The sequence below is a fragment of the Eumetopias jubatus genome, unplaced genomic scaffold, assembly GCF_037043125.1.
Source record: "Eumetopias jubatus isolate StellerSeaLion01/CBP00866 unplaced genomic scaffold, mEumJub1_p1.0 scaffold_2, whole genome shotgun sequence".
Lineage (NCBI taxonomy): Eukaryota > Metazoa > Chordata > Mammalia > Carnivora > Otariidae > Eumetopias > Eumetopias jubatus.
The window spans coordinates 194,594,744-194,617,155 of record NW_028274808.1 but is presented as its reverse complement, the minus strand read 5'-3'; positions in this window follow the sequence as shown (position 1 = coordinate 194,617,155).

The window sequence follows — 22,412 nt, the reverse complement described above, 5'->3', positions numbered from 1 at the left end:
TTCAATAATTCATATGTTCAGCTCTCTGTGTGCACAAAATCAGAGTTTGCCAATCTCTGCTGTAAAGGAAAGGGTGGGAAAGGTCTTTTGGACCTCAGCAAACATCACTGAAATATCTACTACCTGCCAGTCCCAGGCAGAGGGGCTGGCAGGTAGTAGAAGCAGATGTTGTTCCTGTCCCAGCCACCCACTGGGGGCTCCTGATCTAATAGGGCAGGTGAACCTGTATGAAAGACTGAATAATTAGCTCCCATTCTTTACTCCTCCCTGCATCCAATTCTTGCTATGGCCTCACCGTGGGGTGAGTGTGCTCCCCAGCGATTTCATTTGGGTTTGGCCAATGGTTTGTGAGTGGAAATGACAAGATGCCATTCCCCAGTCTTGGTCTCGAGAAGCTCTGTGTGTTTGCACTTGCCCTCTTGCGCTTCTGCCATGACTGTGAGCAGAACGTGCCCCGGCCAGCCACTGGGTTCCAAAGGAAGGTGAGAGACATGTACAGCAGAGCCACATGCAAGCCCTTTGTGTGCAACACAGCCATCCTGGTTCGTGAGTGAGAATCCACCACTGTGGCTATAAGCCTTTGAATTTTGGGGCGGTTGGTATTGCAGAATAAATGTGGCCAAGGTTAATTGATATCACCTGACTGCAGGCTTCAGTGCCATATATGCTCTGATTATAGTTTAGGCAGGGTAATATGAGGACATGTGTTCACTCATTTCTCCCGGAACAACCTGGGATGGTTTCAAGGTAGAGGAAGTGTTTGAAGTGAGCCTAGAGGGGTAAACGGGGAGGTGGCTGGAAAGAGCAAAACTCTTTCCAGTGTGCAAAGTCGTACCGCTCATGAAGTGGTTTTGCAGTCTGCTCAGTCGATTGGCACCGTGAGCCTACAGTGCAAGGTAGCAAACGGGACAGATACAGATAGGAATCTTGCCCAAGGACACGAGAATTTAGTCCACTTCAAAATTCAGAGCCCAAATTCAGAACGCTGAACGCAGGGCTCTTTCCACAAACCGCCTCCTTTATAACTTCTCCTCTTTATCTAGCTGAACTTTGTAACATCTTGGCATTGAAGTCCCACAAGGACACAGCCACTTCTGGGCCAGATGGCAGGGGCTTCCCAAGGACAGAGGCGTCACGTCCATGTTTCAGGGACCTGATAAACTACCATCGTTAAGAGGTATTTGACCGTCTCCCAGGAAGAGGGCATTGGAAGTTCTTGTAAGTAATCTGTCCTAACACAGTTAGGGAAGGGTGAGTGACCGGCCTGCCTTGGGGACTGTGGGCTTTAGAGAGCCAGTAAAAATGTTCTCCATCAAAAGGGCCCATCGTCTTCCTTATGCCATGTTTAAAATTCACTTTATTAGTTTAAAACTTGTCTATTTAGAATGTATAAACGAAGAATTTTTATGGTCTTCCATTTTTTATTATCAAACCAATTGCACTACCTCCCTCAGATATCAACTGTATTAGCTGCTTTGAAAAATGTATATTAAAATGTCTTAATTTAAAAAAGCAATTCAAAACTGGACAATTTTAGAGAATCACAGAACTGGAGAAGGGACTTGCAAGATCAGCTGGCATAACTATTTAGGGAAACAAAGAAGGATGGGATGACTGATCAAGATGTGGTCCAAAGTTTTCTACGATTGAATGAGCTCAATTTAATGGAACTTTCCCTTACTCAACTGAATGCTTTAGTATGTTTCAGTCAAATTTCATTTCCTTCTCAATGTGGGTCTGACCCATATGGGTTGACCAAATGGATGCCACTGTGCTTGCCTTTTACATGTTTGGGGTGTGTATGTACACCTGTGCATAGGCATGCTTGTGTGGGTCTGTGCGGTATGTACACCTGTGCATAGGCATGTTTGTGTGGGTCTGTGCGGTATGTACACCTGTGCATAGGCATGCTTGTGTGGGTCTGCGCGGTATGTACACCTGTGCATAGGCATGTTTGTGTGGGTCTGTGCGGTATGTACACCTGTGCATAGGCATGCTTGTGTGGGTCTGTGCGTGTGTGTGCTCTTGTATGTGTGTGCACACAGGCGGCAGGGAGGTGGGTGAAGTACAGGAGAGAGTAACCACTCATACTAAATAGCTCTATTCTTTTTTTTTTTTTTTAAGAGTCGGGGAGAGAGAGACCGAGGTGAGGGCGGCAGAGGGAGAGGGAGACAGAGAATATTAAGCTAGTGTGGAGCCTGACGTGGGGCTCGATCTAATGACCCTCAGATCATGACTTGAGCTGAATTAAGAGTCAGGTGTTTAACGGACTGAGCCCCTCAGGTGCCCCTAGATCACACTACTCTCAGTGATGAGTATTGCTGACCCCATCTCCTAGCTCTGTATTCAGATTCAGAAAACAACCACAGATCCCAATCCTTCAACACCTAGGGGGACAGAATCAGAGGCCAGATCTGAAATTCATCTGGTCTAACTATTCATGCTTTTTCTACTCTATTATGAGGCATACTGATTAGTATAGTGCACATCTGAGTCTCTTTTTTTTCCTAAAAGGAAATTATCAACAGAGAAGAACCTAAATAAATACATATATATATATATGTATGTATAAATAAATACATATATATATATGGATTTTTTACCAAAAAAATGGGCAGTTAGTAATTTAAAAGCTCCCCACTTCTACTTTAATACTTTCTAAAAATATATTAAATGTTTAAAGCCTTCTACATTCCAAAAATATTTGAGGTATATAGAAAAAGACTTAGCTAAAATCTCATACACACACTATATATAGAGAGAAGTGTGTATATGTATGAGCTATACACACACACACACACACACACACATATGTATATGGACATCTAAATATATATAATACATACTACACACACACAGTGGTCACTGCGAGCCAGCTTCCTCCTGTGGTAGTTGGATAATTTGGCCTCAGTGGCACAGCCAGAATTTCTGGGCCTTTGAGTAACACTCTCAGAAAAGAGATGACCCTCAAGCTCAGGTGAACCTGTGAGCCAGGACCCCGGAGCCACACTGATCCTGACGTCAGAGCACATGAGAGCCAGGAGGCCCTAGACGGCTTATCTAAGGTCACATAGAAAAGCCAGGCCTACACCTCATGGCTCCGGAATTCCAGTTCTATCTACCTGCCATTATTGCCTTCTCCCTAGCATGTGGCCTTCATAGACTAATAAGGGCAATATTTTGGGGGACCTAAAGAAGGAAGACCCTCAAAAACCTAGCAAGCCATGACAAAGTCCCAGGCCACCGAGTCTAGAATCTGCTGACACAAAGGGTTGGGATAGAGCAGCACGGAGTCAGACGGACACATTTGTTCTACTCAGTAGGGGAGTCAACGGGAATTAGCCAGGATCTGGCGTCAGGAACATGGCTCTGGGTCTGACTTCAGTCAAAGCGGTTTAACCACTCTTAGCCTCAGTTTCCTCATCTGTAAAATGGTAATAAGTCCACCCACCTCAAATGGTTTCCTTGAGACTGAAATGAGGTGACATATATCTATAAGCACTCTTTCAACAGAAACATTAATGTGAGCCACATATGCACTTTTTCACTTATCAGACAAATATCCAAATTTATTGAATATAAGCTACCTATCTGACACTTTCACTAAGTTATAAGATTAACTTTCTGTTCTTACCAATACCTTCTCCTCTCCATAATGCCAAGCACAGCACCTTCCCCACAGTAGTCATGCAGCAGATGAATCATATAAATAAAAGTATAACATACATTTTTACTATATTCCCAGAAACATTCCATTATTCATAGGCAATCAAGAGATGCTCATGAAGGCAAGAGTTCCCCCCTCCCAAAGGTGACAGCAACCACCATTTATTTCTATGTCTCTGACACTTAGTCACATCTTGCCCTATGACAAAGCATCTATTATTATAGCTTTTATTATAAATGTTCAAATGACCCAGGAGCCATATTAAAAAAAAAAAAGAAATATTTTTATCTTAACCCAAAGATCCAAAACAATATCACATAATCCCTATATAAACACATAATTCCTATATAAAATTAAGGGGATATTTTGCATTTTTTTTTTTTTAACCAAGTCTTGAGAATCCAGAATCCGAGTATCCATTTACCCCTACAGCACATCTCAAGGCTATGATGTGTGGCTGGTGGAAGCTGGAGGGGCAGCACAAAGGTACCCAGCACTGAGCAGAGTTGCAATTCTTAATTTAAGTGAAGAAAGGGCTCTCTCCCCACCCCACTCACAAATTAGGAGGAAGTCAAGTTTGAACTTACAGGCAGCACAAAGGCAAACTGATCATCCTTGCTCCAGAAGTGAACCAGGTAATATTGACCAAATGGAACCTTCTGAAGCTTGGAGCCCTGAGCTGGCACGGGCCAGGAGAGAATGCTCAACAGCACTTGGAACCCAGGCCACCTGCCTCACCAAAAGCAATGTTCCCATCTGCAGCACTTGTTACTGAGCAGACACTAGGCTGGCAACCTTGCACGCGGGGCCCCTCTGATGCTAACTGCAAGTCCTCAAGAGAACTGATTTCACTACAAGAAAGTGAGGCTCGGGGAAATTCAGCGGTTTGTCCAGAAAGGTAGAGGCTGAACTAGGATCCAAACTCAGTCTGAGCAGACAAAGCCAGGGATGTTGCTGCCCCTTTTACTCCTTGGCGATGCCTGGAGTTGGGGTACAAGTAGTTCCTGGGCCTGACGGTGCGCTTCTCTGGTCCTGTTGAAATTCATGCCTAGTAACGATCCTTTGATGAGGATTTCTTGGAAGGATGAGCAAAACAAACCCTCCCCTTCCCTTTGTAGACGGGTTAAAAGGTCCCAAAAAGAGATCTAGCTCCCTCTCCGTTCACTCTCCTTTATCAAAGATGCTATTTTCTTGGTCCTGCTGTGCTAAACCAAGCCCTGAGCTGCAAAAATTCAAAAGGCAAGAGTCTTCCCCGTCAGCAACACCAGGCTTCCTTGGGCCGCAGCATGAAGGTGTTGACCACATGCCAGGGACAACATTTGCTGCTCCTTCTTTCCAGGATGCTGGGTCCAAGGCTTTCTGGGGCTGGCTCTTTCCTGTCATTCCGGTTTTATTTCAAACACTGGCTTTCCCTATAACACGGGCCCACCACATTCTTTCCCATCATCCCGTTTTATGTTCCTCATGTACTATCCAAAACTATATGTGCTTGTTTGCAGTCTGCCCCTCCGCCCGACAATGCCAATGTCAGAGCCTCCCAACAGTGTCCTGACTCTCTCTCTGCTGCATCCCCCAGGGCCTGGCATGATTTCGGTGCACAGGAGGTGCTAGAGATCCTACTTGCTGAATGAACATGTCGAATGTAGCGGAAGGTTAAGCAAATGGCCCACGGTACCCAGAAAGGCTTTTAATTCAATAGAAAGACATCCTGAACAGTTTGTCTACGAAAAAGACCGTATCAAACGGTAGTGAGTGCTTCATCCCGAGAGAATCAGGCAGAAACCAGGTGTCAAGATTCCTAATGGTGACTGGACAAGATCACCTGAGAGTCTAGAAAATATTTTAATTAAAAAAGGAGGGGAAACAGTGAAATAACCCTTCAAGATATTTTAATTTTCTCCTTAAGTCTTCTTATTACATAATTCACATCATGACCTAGATTTCAAATGTAATTAACTACAATGTATTCCCTCAGTCCCACCACTGCAACATATTCGTGGAGAAAGTGAAATAACTAGAATATTCCATGAGCGGTAAATTCAATGCATCAGAAATGGCACGGCCTATGTAATCCCTCTGTCTGCAGGACACCCTTCCAGCCCCTCAACAAGAACTAGTCACATAGCTGGCACAGACCAGAAGCTCCTCTAGGGTAACAGGGATACTCAAAACACTCAACCACAAGTTGTTGAAGGGATTTAACGAAAGGGATACCAACTGGGCGCCCGGTGTGTGCCATGGGGCGAGTCCGAGTGCATAAATGATCTCTTCTGATGCTAGCAACAAAACCAAGAGGTAGTTATTCTCATTTTATCTTCCTTTTTTGAATCAATGAAAAGGTAACGTATAGTAGTGGAAAAGCAAAGGTGCTTTTGCAATTGGGCAGAAGCGGGCTAGTGTTCTTCTAGCTCTCTGAACTCAGATAAGTGTCTTCCTTGTCTGGGGCTCAACATGCCATTCTGCAAGATGGGCAAAACGTACTTCCACGTGGATGCCTATCAACATTAAGTAATATTACCCTTGCCAAATATATAGCACAGGGCTTGGCACCCAGCAGACATTCAGCAAATGAGAATGGCCGGCCTTTCTCCCCATGACAGATATGCAAACATGCTATTAAGGTTCAATGACCTTCTCAAGATCATAGACCTAAGAAGTGAGAGAAGGAACATTCCATGGGCCATCTCTAAAGCCCCCTGTGCTTCTTTTTCTTTGAATGGCGATGCCCCCCTGTGGGCAGTGGGGTGTGCATTCCAGGCAGAGGAGAGAGCTTCTCAGGAAGATGAGAAGAGGAGAAAGGACTAGAGCTATTATACTGCCAGACAAAAACAAGCATCCAAGGGTGCTGAGTGATTTAATTTTCTGGAATGTACTGAAACCTCAGTAAGCACAACAGAACTGTCATTTCCACAACCAACCAAACTTCTGAGCAATCAACAGTGTTTTTGTTTTTATTTATTTTTTTTTTTGGTGCATCTTTTAGGAGTCAAAAATCTCTTCACTTTCACCTTGAAACCACTACCTAAGGGCATGTTGCCGTAGTGTCAACTTTCCACCCTTGGCAGGTCATCTTGGAAACTGAGAAAGAGGAAACAGATTCAGCTTGTGCCTGTCAGTCTATGAAAGGACTGTGATATCTCAAGAATTCCATAAATATTTATTTTCTTGAAATTGCCTGCACATGACACTCTTCAACAAATGTTGACACCCACCTTTGTTTGGATTTGCTTATGGTAATTGCTGTGAGGCCTACCTCACATGGGGTTGAAAGGGTGCAGGGCAGAAAAGACCCAAGGTCAGTCCACATCATGTAAATAAGTTTCCCCAGGTCACACTTACTGTCTGGGGAAAGGAAGTGTAGTTGGCCCCATTTTCCCCTCGAGAAAGAAGAGGACTTTTTGAACACTGACTCCTCCAGCCTTTCTACGCTGCTTGGCATCCACAGCAGTGCTGGGAGTTTCCATATTTACAAAAGGCTACCTGGATAATGAACAGAACTCCGCAGGACTGAAGGAAGGAGGTACCTGGGCAAGCCAGGAAGGGCCGCATGCTGTGGCAGGGGTTTGGGGCCAGAAAGTTTCTATCACACTGCTGTTTCTGAGCCTCTGAGAACTCCAGGATACCATGAGGATGATAAATGCAACCTGTCCCATAGGAGGTCTGAAGCCAATCCACATAACATTCTTCTCCAAATGAGAGGAGAGATTAGGGCTGAAGGATCTGGGCAAGTAGTTGCAGGTGGGGGGTGAGTTCAGCGTCCTTCCCAGGAGCTCTGGATGCCGCACTGCCTAGCACAGTGCTTTCCAAACTCAGACGTGCACACCAGTCCCCGGGAGATCCGGTTCAAAACGCAGTTTCTAATCCAAGAGGTCTGGAGAGAGGCCCAAGAGTCTGTGTTTCTAACAAGCTCCCCAGGGAACTGGGCTGACCACCCTCAGCCCTTAGAATGGCAAGGACCCGGTGAGTTCCAAATGCCTGGGCCCATTCGGGTCCAGATTCTGATCGCCTTGTCCTGGGGCCGGGGGCGGCCAGTATTCTTCTGGTTTTTGTTTCTTCCTATTGTTGGGGCAGTTTGTTTTTAATTCCAGGATTGGTAACCACTGTGGTAGACAAAATAGATAGGGATCAGCCTGGCCACAGAGGTGGAATTAGCTGCAGAGGGGGGTGGAGGGGACATACTGGAATGAACAGAGGATTTAGAGCCAAAAATGCCAGCTCAAATCTCAGCTCTATAATTTCACATCCATAAGATGGCATTGAAACTTGGAGCCTTAGATAGAACGCATTGGCTCTATATACTAATTGCAAGGATTAACTAAAACGGTCTATGTGGAAGCTGAGGATATTGCCATATTGCCTGGCCCATGGCAAGCCCTCAAATCATGGTAGCTATTTTTGTCCCTTAAAAAAAAAAAATGCACGCTGTGCAGTATAAATGGGATCTGGGGATGATAATTAGTCAAACGCATTTGTTCATGATCCAAAGTACTGCAGTGACTCAACCAGAGAGAGGCTCGAGGAAGAGAGGACAGTGACGTGGAGGAAGGATGCAGGCTCTCTGCCTGTGAAGGGCCACGCGGTGGGCCCCCCATAAATGCCCCCTGCACCCAGGAGGAGCGGCCAGGTGTGCGGCCTCGGCGGAGCCCCGGGGAGGGAGGAGGAGGAGGAGCTCGAGCTCCTCAACGTGTTTAATCTGCCTGGCTGTGCACAGAAGGGCCGCGGTGACCTAAATAAATCCTTCATTAGAAGCAGAGACACACAGCAGAGCTCTGGGACAGGAGGGTGGACGGGCCTCTCTTATTACTCGGTGCAGCTGACGGGAAAAGGGGCCGTGCTAGCAGACGGAAGACCCGAGACCCCCCGCCTTGGGGCACCTGGGGACGTGCAGCTTCGGTCCCTGCCCCAGGTGCGACCCAGCCTCCCCACGGGGGGCCACGTGACTGTGGGCGCTTCCACGGCTGGGCAGACAGTCATCATCACCCCGCAGGCGGCCAGCAGCCACGAATCCCTAGCACTTCTCCAGAAATAGCCGGCAAAGACCCCCAGGCAATCAGAAGCCCAGGGGCCACGTGCCATCGTCTTGTCCCATCCTTATCCCCCTGCAGGCGGGGCGGTAAGGTAGGAGGAGCGTGGGGAGCCCAGGGGCTAAACTGAGTTGGAAATCCAGCTCACCTGATTCCCACCCCACCGGACGCGAGACGCATGGACATCTGTGTTTCTCTCGTGTGAGGGCAGAGAACATTAGAATAATTTGCTGCTGAAAATAAATATGAGCAAACCCAAGGAAACTCTTCCCCTAGATAAGCAAAGTGGAGGGAGGATTTATCTCGTTTCTTGAACGTGCTTCTCTGGACTGAGTATCTCTGGTCCTTCAAAATTCATATGTGAAAGCCTTAATCCACAATGGGATGGTATTTGGAGGTGGGGATTCTAGGAGATAATGAAGTTTAGATGAGGTCATAAGGGAAGGCCCCAACAGGATTAGTGATGGGGTAAGAAGAAGAGAGACCAGGGCTCTCTCTCTCTGCCATGTGAGGGCACAGCCTGCAAGCCGGGAAGAGGGCTCTCGGCAGGAGCTGAACCTGGGGCCATTTTGATCTTGGACTTCCCAGACACCACCACAACTGTGGGAAAGGATGTCTGTTGTTGATTTAGCCACATGGTCTCTGTTACAGTTGCCCGTGCCGACGAATACCCAGCCCTTACCGGTAAAAGCAACGACAAGGGGTTTTCCTGGGACTGCTGTGTATTTCCTGGGGTAACAGGTGACATCTAGGCACAAAGCTGGCTGGTCGGTGGGGACTGTAGCTGGCAGTCACGTATGGGTCTGTCTTAAGGACACAGCTGCTGTCAACCCCCCCAACTCGTCTCGTTGGAGACAAAGGACCAGCATGACCTGATCTTTGAAGTTTTCAAGATTCAACTGTGGATATTTATGTGAAAATTCCTGATTTTTATGAAGGTCCCAGACAGGTATTAGCTGCCAAGTAAGGTGAAGGTGGGGGGTGGGGAAGACTGATGGGTAAGCCTGCAGACACTGGTGATGCCTGAGGTCAGGCTCTGCCCAGAGGTGATTGCTTTTGCAAGGCACCCACAATGTTCCTAAAATTGTTCTGAGTTATGGGGGATATCAAAAGAGTCCAGCCGTTGTCCTCAAAGCACCCTGTAAAGTAGAAGACACACTTTTAAGGACAGTGATCACCATGTTCAGTGTCTGGCCGCAGATCTGGCCGCAGCTATGGGTGACACTGAGCTGGAGGAAGAGCAGGGGAGCCCCTGTATGACCCCCCCAGAAAAGGCAGCCAATGTCCGGGCCCCATCTGGGAGGAGACTTGGGGTCTGCCCCTGCGCTGGGGTTGGTTTGGAGGTGCCGTCTGTGGGACACGGTGGCACACGTAAGGCTGCTCCAGCCAGCAGGTGCGGTGTCTGGAGAGGCTTCGGGCTCAGGGATTTAGAAAGACAGGGAGGTAAAAGAGCCGCGGAGATGGAAGGAAGCGTCAGGTCCTGAGCCTGAATCCCAGCAACATCACTTACACGCTCCAAGTTGGGGTGACTTAATGGAAAATCTTGGAAACTACTGCTCATGTTTGGCCCAAGAGTTTGTCTTTCCTTTTGAATATGCCTGTTCTTGGTTTAACGGGATCATGAAAAAACAGACATTTAAGTGAGCACTTGGCGTTGACAGGGACCAGGAAACGCACCGGCGGCTCAATGAGGAAGCCAGCCTTGCCTGGGAGGAGCTGAGGGGGAAACGGGCAGGGGGACAATTAAAGCAGAATGCCGTAGTTGGTTTTTATTTTATACTGCCCATGTTTCATCCTGTCCTGAATTACACCATTGCTGTCCACGTGATGGCACGGGATAAAGCGAGAGCACTTTTTTTTTTCCCTCTACTGCACACACATACACACACGCGACTATGATTTCTTTCTATCCCTCACCTGACAAACTTTAAAAACACCAATCAGGGGCACCTGGGTGGCTCAGTCGTTAAGCGTCTGCCTTCGGCTCAGGTCATGATCCCAGGGTCCTGGGATCGAGCCCCAAGTCTGGCTCCCTGCTCCGCAGGAAGTCTGCTTCTCCCTCTCCCACTCTCCCTGCTTGTGTTCCTTCTCTCACTGTGTCTCTCTCTGTCAAATAAATAAATAAATCTTAAAAAAAAAAAAAACACCAATCAAGCTGAATATTCCTTTATTCTGAAGCTCTGGGTTCTATAAAATGAGCCAGTATACCCTCTGCCTCTGGGCTTTACCTTCTTTATAAGGAGATTACTTAAACAGGAGTACCGGTCTATCTCACTCTTAAAGGGCCATGTAATCTACCCAGAAGAACACTAAGACCTTGCACTTGACACAACCTTCTCTGTGATCTCTTGTTATCTTGTTCCAGTATCTTCAGATTCAATATCATACTACATGTTAAGTTAAATCATCACCAGCCTGATCATTTATTCTTTCTGAATGGTGATGCAAAATGATTTATATTTTATACTTTTAAAATATGATTCATTTCTTATGACTTAAAGTACATAAAACAACCTGGCATTAGGGGAAGACGTTCAGGAATCGTCATGATGAATTATTAGAGCTCAGATGAGGGAGGCTGGTGGTTAAGAGGGTGGGTTTAAATTCTGGCTCATCCCTTACTCCCCCTGGGTGACCAAGAGCAAGTTATGTGACCCTGTGGGCCTCGTTTCATCACCTGAAATGTAGGGTTGGTAACAGCACCAACTTTGTAGATTGTCACGGGGATTAAAGGAAACTTAACACATGAAGTGCTAAGAAGAAAACCCTTACCAAATGTTATTATTGTCACTGATCTCCAGCTTCCATTGTCCTAGCTGAGAAAGGTTCTATTCAGGTAGTCTATATCGCTTTGCTAACACAGATCATTCCGGCACATAAAATGCATCTCCACAAAGTCTTCTTTGCTTGAAAGGGCCAGTGATACACATGAGTGAACAGGATGCTGAGCTGGGACTTCAGGAGCTGAGATCTAGCCCAAGTTCTGCCCTGACACTTCTGTGTAACCTTGGTGAGGACGCAGAAATACTCGATGCCTTGTTTACAACAGGAAACAATCGGGTCATAAATCCGAAGATCCCCTGCCCTCTTATATCTACCTAAAATAAACTGTGAAGGCTTTAGAGAAATCAAGAAATACAAATGTTCGTCATGGCAAGATACTATTATACAAAATTCCAAAGAGAAGGATTACTATGAAAAGTAAGCCATACAGTTTTGTCACTTGTGCTGGCAATCAGTCTAACATTTCATAGGCTAAAGGGAGTAACATATATTAAATTTCTACACTGCTGAGGTCTTTTGGATAATGGGAAACAAGAGAGCTTCTAGCAGGAAAAGACTGTTCCCGTGGGTCAGATCCTCCTAACAGTACCTGCTGCCTTGCTTCTATTCAGATCATATTCAGCGTTCCTTCAGTGAATATTAATTGAACCTAAGACCCGATTAAAAGGTGGATCAGCTAGATTTGGGGACGATCTATAAAGAATGCTTAGCCATTACTGGAACAAAACAAGATGAAGAAATGAACATTATATGAAAAGTTTCTCAGTGACAATAAAATATACAATTAGAAGAAGCCCTTCAGCCTGGGGTGGGGGCAGAGGGGTTGCATGTAGTTAGCGAAGATTTCCCTTTACCCAACCCCAAAGGGTCAGCTTAATGACCTTAATGACCTTAATACCTTCCAGGCTGGATGGAGGCAGTTTAGGGTTTTTGCTTGCTTAGGTGAGATATGGAAGTTTAGGAGTGAACAGAATTGCTTAGGACAACGGAGGAGAATGAGAGCTGCCACAGGGGTCTGGCTACTTGCTTCTTAACACATATAACACTCAGCCTCTGTCTAAATAAATGAGGAAGTAACCTTCGAAGAATGTTAGGATGTGAGAAAACCAAAGCATCAGTCTGCCCAGAATACCCACAATTCAGAGTCAAGACCTAAATGGACTTGCTGTGTACCCGGCACTGGAAGTGGAGACAAGGTTGACATCCTGGCCCTTCCCTCAAATACCTCAGGTTCATGCCCGAGTGCAGGCATGAGGTGGAAATCGAGGGAAAGGAGGCACAAAGAGTGTGGCAAATGCACTGGAGATAGGTCTGGAAGGGAGCTATTGTTAGAAGGCTGCTTCTTAGAAGGGCGGAAAGACGCACAGCCAACAGAATAATGCACATACACATGCATCATACATAAAATCATTTGGCCCCATTCACGCGTCATAGGATAAGAACCATAACCTACATTTAGACCTACATTTAGAAATAGTTTATGTTTGTGTTTCAAGATCAATGAAAATCGATGTGGGAATGCATGACCATGTCCCATTGACTGTATTTTTCACCAACTCTTGGTGAACCAGAAGGAAGAAGCAGAGTCATCGGCGGGGGAGGGAATGAAGGAGAGACAGGACTCTGCAGAGAGCTATGTCAGTTGGATTTGCAGGGACCCGAGTAGGGTTCACTCATGGGGTACCCCAGGCAATTCCTCCCAAAAGGAATCCAATGCCCAAAATCTGTATGAGTGTGCATGAGTGTTTGCAAGTGCTTGTGTGTTCATGCTTGCACGCGTGTGTGATAACTCCAATGATGAACTGTTTTCAAGGCTCCCTGCTACTCGGGCACCCCTTCAAGGCCATTAACGCATCAATGAAGCCAACACACTCCTTGAGGCCCTGCAATCTGCCAGCCCATGGGATGCTTCTAAGATGATGAGTTTCCAGAGGTGTCAAAAGAACAAAACTGACTGAAGCCACGTTGTCTTTCGACTTTGACAACCACCTTCACCTCCTGCACCCACTTGTCTGAACACACAGGTGGGTCTTTGTACTCCACACTGCGACCAAGCCTAAACCAGCAGGCTTATTAGTGTCCAACATGCCACGAAAAAGGAGTAGGTTTGACAAGGAGCAATGGTTCAGGTTAAATAAGGCTTTGAAGATCATGCTGAGATTTCTGGTTTTGGCTTCCCATAATTTGTCTTCAGACGCTTAGAGTCGTTGAATAATGTGAGTCACCGAACTGGATTCCAAGAGGATTTCCTTTTACCATTGCTCTCCTCCTCATTCCTTCAGACGCTACCCAGGAGTCTAGGTCATCCGCTCAGGACACAGACACCAGGCCTCCTGCGTGCTCGCCCTCTCCCTGGCATTGTCCAGGGACACAGGAAAAAGACGGGTCCCCTCTAACCCCCCAGGGGGCCCACTGTGTAGGGGGAAACATACGGAGACAAATACTTCCAACCCACTGAGACACAGGCGGCTATGGGATAGACACTATTTTAGCAACTTAAAAATCAGCCAAGAAGAGAGTAGTTTGGGATATGCTTCTTGGAAGAGACCCCTGAGAAACATTCTGAGGTCTGGTGAGGACAAAAACCAAGTTCAATGCTTTTAGCCGAAGTCCAGTATAAAGCATATGAACAGGGACATAGGGAAATGAATGAATGGTGAGGGAAGGGCAAAGCAAGTGAGCTCAGATCTACTGGGATTTAGCCCCTGCCTCCGTCATTTGCCCGTGGAAAAGTTACTTTCCTCTCTGGGCTTCAGTTTCCCCAACCAAAGAAAGGGAATGCTTTTCCTACCATCCTGAGTGCCTATAAGAATTAAATATTACAGGAAAAAAAAAAAAAAAAGAAAACGTAGCCCACTGACACAGGGTAGGCTGACCCTTAATGCATAGGAGCTCAATAATATTTGCTCAACCAACAGTAGTTTGGTGACATTAGCTTGAAGAGAAGAACTGAAGGACACCAAGAGCAACAATTTAGGTTTTAGAACAACTAGGCTGCTTAAATAATTGTCATGAGAAAGAACTGCATCATTCCCCCAACTGGCAAATGAGAAAAAAAGAATTCCTCGGTGAAAGCAGAAAATTCTGCTGTGCGGATAGCTATGCAGAGAGATGCAGATGATAAGAAAAAGCCAGGATTCAAAGCATAAAGTGGCTCTTAGTGTAATGTTTTTAAAGGACAACTATTATGAGATAATTAGCCTTTGTGCCATCTTTAGGAGAGAACCATAAAGCACGATTCAAGTGAGAAAAGGCAGCAGGTGGAGGTACTTGTGAACACATGGGTTAGCTGAAATCAGCAGGGCCTGTGGCCTGTGTAACCAGGATCCTAACAGGAGGCCCAGTGCCAACCGACAGCCCTTCTGCTAATTCGGCTGGAATCTGGGTGGCGAAGGAAGGGTAGCTGGGGATCACAAGCCAGCAAGGCAGGCCCCACCTTCAAGACTGAAGGTGTAAAGATATCCCTGGAACAGGGTGGGGCGAGGCTGGGGGAGGCTAGGGTGCCCACAGCCCCGTTGAGCGTTCTACAAAGGACAGCGGACATTTCCTTGGAACACCTTAACTCCCCCGTGGGGGACAAAGCATAGCCGCCCATCTGAGCTCAAGAAATCTGAACTAAAACACCAGCCTCCTCTCAGAAACTGCTATTTCTATTTATAATACTGGCACTTTTACTTCCCAGCTCCAGCAGCGGAGACCCTGCCACCCCTTCTCAGCAAGCGGGTCCCCGTGTCCTTCAGCAATCCTACACGTGCACATCCTGGACCAGGTACGAGGTGTGCACAGCTCCAGAAGCAGTGGTGTGTCCTGCTTTCCGGGGAAGCTGTTTCCTGAGGGACGCAGCCGAGCCGGCACGTCATTACACTGATGTCACCTGCGTGGGAAGGTGCCCTCCAGGACAACTGAAAAGGCAGAGGGCTTCACTTGGGCCACACTAGGCTAAGTGAGATAAACAGCCTCTCCCCAAGCAGTGCCTCCTCCCTTAGCTGCTTGTCCCGCGTGGGTTGGTGCCAGGCCTCTGCTCACTGAAGTCTCTCAGAGACCTAGAAAGACAGAACACCTGCTGTCTCAAATGACGCCCGTCACCAAGCCAGAGGGGAAGAGAAAACGCACAGAGCGTGAGGTGGCTCTCAAAGCTCTGAGCCAGATGCGACGCACATCACTTCCCCTCACTTCCCACGTGCACAGCAAGTCACACGGCCACACTGACCTCCAAACAGGAAAAGTGCAACCCTCGTGTCTGTCCACGGGGTAACTACAAGCATAGCTATTCATCGCACAGTGGGGGCAGTGGGTTGGGAGAGCATCCAGGACAAGTCCGGGAGAAGGAGAGTCTGAACCTGGGGAGGAAGGCAGAGGGAATAATGTCCACCGCTCGGGGCGGAATGTCCACATTCCTGGCTTATCTGGGGGAACGCGGGCTGGTTGGTGGTGCTGTGGTCTGAATGTGAGGTGTTGCATCAAACCGATAACAGCAGGGGTGAGGTTTGAAAGATAGGAACCCGAATGCCATGCTGCGGGACATGAATTTTCATTACTTTTATTATAAAAAAACAAAATGGCAAAAGGAAAGCTCGCCTTTGGTCCCCCACGATGCACATTAAACATTCCACACGAATCACCACATTTCATCCCCACGACTCTGAAACACAAGGTATCGGGGGCCTTAATTATTTCCCGGGTGCAAACTGTCTGCCAGGCATTGATTCAGTGTGGATCCAGGTTTGGGGGCTCTAGACAACACCTCTAGCCTCCTACAGTGTAATCTACTGAAACAGATTAAGCATTAAATAGGTAAGTGTATAAAATCCATTAATTAAAAGTCATGAAGAATACGTGAGGTTTAGAGAGATTATTACCTTGCCCAAGGTGATGCTGCCATGAAGCAATGTGTCTGGCCCCACATCTCTCCCTGTGTTTAAGGGCCCTGAACTGAAATGCTAATACAGTAAGTAATGGGGACCCATGGGAAGTTCTGCATCAGGGGGCAGGACAGGGACCTGATTAGGTTTCGCAAAATTTGCTTGGGTCACAAGGAGGGATTAACAGAGAAATACTGCAGATTGCAAAGGATGGTAAAAGTTACAGAGCTGGGAAAGAAAATAAAAGTGAAAGCAGAAGAACACAAGATCTGTATTTCAGCTGAAGGCAGCAATGCAAGAGACATTACGAAATGGAGCAGGATCAGTCGCGACTGCAATGTACAAACATGAGTGTAATAGTTGCTCAAAGGCAAGGGAGACCAATCCGGGGTTACTGTGTTCGATTAATTGCTGTCTTCACTGTGTCAAATATCTGTGTACCTCTTGTTTCCTCTTCTGTAATTCTGACCTATGGGCACGTGACCCAAGTTTTTGGCTAATGGGACCTACAGGGCAATCTTTTCTTTTTTTTTTTTAAGATTTTATTTATTTACTTGAGAGAGAGAGTGAGCGAGCAGGGGGAGGCGGTGAGGGAGAGGGAGAAGCACCCCCTAAGTGGGGAGTCCAACTCAGGGCTCGATCCCAGATCCCTGAGATCATGACCTGAGCTGAAGGCAGACGCTTAACCACTGAGCCAGCCAGGCTTCCCCCTACAAGGGAATCTTGCACAAGATTTCCTTCCCTGATTAAAAGAAGAGAGTCCCCCCCCCACCACCTTGCTCTCTACCTAAATTAGAGCAGGATGATGAGAGAGGCCACCCGGGGACACCATGGCCCTCTCACTGCCTGGAGCAGATTAGCCAGAAGGAAGAGGCAGACTAGAAGGTAATACAGGGCTGGATCCTTAAGGCCATTCCTGCTTTTCAAATACAATCAGGCTGACCAGCACAAAAAGCTAACGGGTGCTACAAAGTACTGCATTATGGACGCTTAGTCCATACCAGGCTCCCAGACAGGTGTTTTACAGGCATCATATAATGTGATTCTTACCACAAAGGTCTGTGAAGACATATAAATCCAGTGAACACGTAAGGCAAAAAGGTTTAGAAAAACAAAATCATCTCCCCGAAGTCAAATAATGTACTCCCATCTGGAGCAGGGGGTGTCCTATTGTGCCCAGAGTCACCATGAACTCCAGAGGATGCTCTCCCCTGGAGAAAGACTGAGGAGGATGGGCCCATCCCCGCGGAAAGGGTTGGTTCCTGTGCTGTGTGTAGACGGGGCTTAAAGACCAGAAGTGCATAGCCACTTCGCAGAGAGCAAGAGGACAGAGAGAGGCGCCCTGCAACCCTCTTTAGAAGAACTGATGCTTAATGAATGGAAATGTAAAACCAAACTAAGAGCAACAAAGCCCCTTGCAGGCAGAGGACCACGAGAGGCACCATGGCCAGTCCCTCCACAAGATGGCACTGGGTCCCCTTGTCTCCTGTCTTTATCTGTGATTTTCGCTGTCACACAATGGAGAGAGGCTGGAGCTTCACTTTTTATATCCCCTGTTCTTCCCAGTGTCCCCATGACAGCTTGGCGTCCTTCCCTCAAGGCTGAGGACATTCAGTTGGGATCCTGAGAAGCTCTGGGGAAAGGAGAGGGGGTGGCATTTACTTAAATGACAGCATGGGGATTTAGGCAGAGGCTCCTGAAGACCGGGCCTTTACGATGCTCTTCGAACTCCTGTCTGTTTTTAATAGTTTCCCTGCTGGGGCTTCTCCTCCAATTCCTTTCTTCCCTTCCCTCTTGTTGGGGATCCCCCTCGTCTCTCTACTGGCTGCCTGTCCTAACAGCTCCTTCCGTATCTTCTCGACATTTCAGCTTCTCATCTCTCGGCCCAGAGAATGAAACAAGTTTTGCTTAAATTATATAAATTAAGGCAAGAGAAACAAGGAGCAAAAGACTCAGACGCTCCCCCATGAATATGATATGTGGGATCAGTCCTGGCGTCTACACATGATAGTGGGTGTGCAATCTAGACCTTATGGCCTTCTTCTGTCATCTTAATAACAGCATTTTTTTTTTGTAATGTTATCTATGATTCAGGCACTGTGGCAATGCTTGTCATACTCATTTGGTTTGATGTGCACTAAATGATCCTCTGTGATAATTGAAATTATGCCCATTTTGCAGATGTGGAGATGGAGGCTTAGTGAAGAGAAGTAACTCGCCCCCTGCTGCGTGGCTGAGAAGCAGCACAGTGGATTCTAACCAGATCTCTGGCTGGGTAAGCCTGTGTGTAAGCTGCTGTCCTACCTACTTTCTGGTCCAGGCTGCACACAAACACATAGCTGGTGAGCAGCTCAGGTTAAATGAAGAGTTAGTAATGTGCTCTGCAACAGAAACTAATAATCTGGGCCTGAGCAATATCTCAGTACTGAAGAAAGCACGAAACTGCTTTGGAACATCCGCAGAAGCCTTGTTAATTTAGTTCCCCACCAGGTTATTACCTAAAATGGAAACACAACACTTTCACTGCCATCCTCAGAACAACCTACTCCAGCAGTCTTAGGGGAGCTCTCTGACTCAATTTATCACCCGAGGTCATCCACTTGGAGGAACGAGTCCGGAAGGCCCCATAACAGTTTTATTAGCTTTGGATTCAGCAGATGAGGGAGCATTGCAGGTGCGGGTTTTCAAAGCACAAAGTTTCCTTCAGTGGCCTCAGTGGAGGCCTCGTGTGGGCCTCGTCTTTGAAATCCCGGCCCCACAGGAACCCACTCTGAGCAGTGTTTGTGAAGAATAAGGCACTGCGTCGGTGGACTCGCCTCTACGCTGGTCGCCTCACAGGGTAGAAACACCTTCTTGCAGAGGGTGTTGGGAATAATCCGGCACATGCCACCACCACTTGGGAGAGAACCTGTCTCACTTATTAAATGCACTGAGAGATCTGGTTTGACCCGCAGTTCTTTTGCTTCTTTGAGCAAACAACTAAGCTTGCCTTGGTTTGGTCGGATGCTTAGCTCACAAGAGAAAACAACCCTTCCTTTTCTCCTTGGACCACACCCCGGTCCAAGGTCAAGATTACATCACCATCAAGATGACTGTGCTCTCCCCTCCCTAACTTCCTAGAGTCACGGGACTTTCACCAAAGTAATCGCTCAGAACCGTCACCACAAGAATAGGAATGTTTAATAAAATACAAGACTTCCAGTTAAATTTAAATATCATAAAACAATGAATAATTTCTTAACATTCGGTATCTGGGATACACCTGTACTAAAACATTACATGTCGTTTCTCTGAAATTCAAATTTAACTGGATGTCCTGTACTTTTACTTATAAAATCTGGCAACGCTACCCAAGAATATACGTTTTCTTGAGCATTATGCTAAGCATTTTATATTGGCAATCTCCTATACTTCTCATTAGAATGTTGACAAGACTGAAGCCCAGAAAACTGTCTATTTCTCAGGATGACACAGTTAGTAAGGGGGAGATCAGAAATGCAAACAGATGTGACTTCAAAAGCCGTGCTCTCTCCGCCACAAGAATAACTCCAAAATCTAATCCCAGAAATCTGTCACTGTCATCTTCTTCCTCCTTCCTATCCAGGACGCTGGGAAAAACCTGGTGTAAGACATAATTTAAATAAAGTGCTAGCGCGTTTCCTTTTCCCGGAGGAGGCACCCAGCCTGAGCTCACTCCTCGCCACTGGAGTATTTATTTTTCTGAGCACAGCGAGGCAAGCATGCTTTTCATTTCAGCTGCATCTGCAATCACCTTTCTCCCGCTGTATTTAACTGCTGATACAGGACTCTGATTTACTCTCCTCAACTAAGGAGTGGAGACATTTACATAAAACAGCTTACTGCAGGGTGTACCTAATCTGCAGGAATTCTAGGGGAAATTCAACGGGACACAAAATGCACCTCGGAAAGTGCTGACATGGAAGTTCTTGACGAATTAAAGGAGATGCGAATGTTTTAAATCTAAATGTACTTCTTCGTTTATAGAAAATACGGGCTCCTCGGTCCTCCAGGGACTTAAGGAGTCTCCACCTTGAGCCATCTGCTCACGGCAGGTGGAGAATCTGTGGATCTGGGGTCTGCCGCCCTCTTTCTGAGGATCGAAGAAAAGTTGCCCAGACCTCAGTTTCTTTAAATGTGGAAATGAAGATGCTAAGCGTGCCCCATCTCCCTTGAAGGGCTGAGTATGAAAAGGAGAACATGGATATTATCACAGTAAATAGAAATAGGGAATTATCAGTTTCATTCTTTTCTTTTTTTCTTTAACTTTTTAAAAATTCTTTTGAAATCTTTTTCATTCTTTGCGTGCCAGAGTGCTTTTGCATAGCCAAAATCTGCTCGGTGAAGGGGGACGTGTGTAAATATGCTAGTTACTCACCTGCGCTGACCACATGGGGAATCCCTGACTGGGACAAATGAAGCCTCAGCGAGGGCTTGGTGGGGGCTATACACATGTTGACTATGTCTTATCATCCTTCTTTGGCTCTTCTCTTCATGCCTCTCTCTTTCCTTAAATATTTCTTCCCCCATGAAGCCTTCCCTAGTTCCCCCGGACAGAAACGATGCCTCTTGTTTCTATTCTGAGCAACCACTTGGAAGGAGGCACATTGTTCTAGGAGCTGGTGGGAGAAACACTGGTGTGGGTCCAGATGTCTGCTCGGCTAGGGCACGGGTTCTGACGGGGAGTCAGACAGGTTAAGTAACAAGAAGACTCCGGAGAATCATTATGGCCACAAATCCTGCTATGAGAGAAAGAACTGCAATGAGAGGAAGAAACATAGTGATTCAGGGAGGTGTTCTCCAGGAAAGGCTGACACTGACCCAGGCAGAGGCCCAAGCACTATGCTTTCACCACCTCATACGCAAAAACATACTAATTCATCTGACTGCCACACTAACGATAAGCTCCTTAAGAACAAGACCTATTTTGTTGTTTCTTCAGCACAACCACCCCCGGTGACACGAGTCAACATCAAAGCCTGGGACAATTTGGGGGAGGGTGTATCAGAGTTTCAAAGGGCACAAGTACATTTCGCACATAGAATCAATTTTTTAAATACTTCATTTTTGTGATGCAAAATGGACTTTTGTAATAATACAAAATGTCATTGCCAGGTAAAGAAATTAAAGCTTCAAAATATCTTACTGGTGATGGGGTCCTCGTTTCAACTAGGTAGAGCAGCACAGATGGAAACTCTTCATACCACATATCAGATGCTCGATTAAAAAGGTGCCGAAGGTCCGAGTTCTGTGTGCCCAAATTCAATAGTGAAGACAGCCCCACCCCCCACCCCCACCCCAGGATGCTTGCTTACCTTAGTTACCTACTCTGTCAGGATCATTTATTAATGTCCTCCATGCTGGTCTACAATTTCCTTGAGGACTGGTCCTTGATGGGTTTTGTACATTAAGGGATTCCAGCCACTTAATCCAGGGTCTGGCATATGGTAGACACTCAATAAATGGGCTCAGTAGTCGATTTCATTAAAATTAAGAGAGCAGTCTATTATCAGAGGTTTACCTAAATAGCAACTCCGAGAATATAATCAAGGGTCCAGACGCCCACATGCAGAAATCTTTTATGTCAGACGGTGACATTTCACTTTGAATATGCTGAGTCAGAGACTGAACTCTGAGACCCCTGGCTACTTGCCTGAGGTTTTACCCCAGAACCCTGGATTTCCAGACGCCCTTCCCCTGCTTTATCCTTAGCACATCGCTCTCCAACGTAGGACAGGTCGTACTTATTTATTTTGCTTTCATCTGTCCTGTCTGCTAAAAGCTAAGTATGATGGCAAGCATTTCCATCTGTGTTATTCGCTACGGTGTCACCAGTGAGTGACACAATCCTCGGTCCATGGTCGGCACTCAGTACCCCTGTGTTAAAGATCCAAATGTGATCATTGCAACTGCCTCCTAAAACAGGGAAGAACAGTCCAAGCAAACACTCCATACACATGAAGGTCAACTCACTGGACTGCTGTCTACACAGCACACCTAATACACCCTTGTCCCAACATTCCCGGGAACTGATTTCACTGAGTCTCATATTCTCAC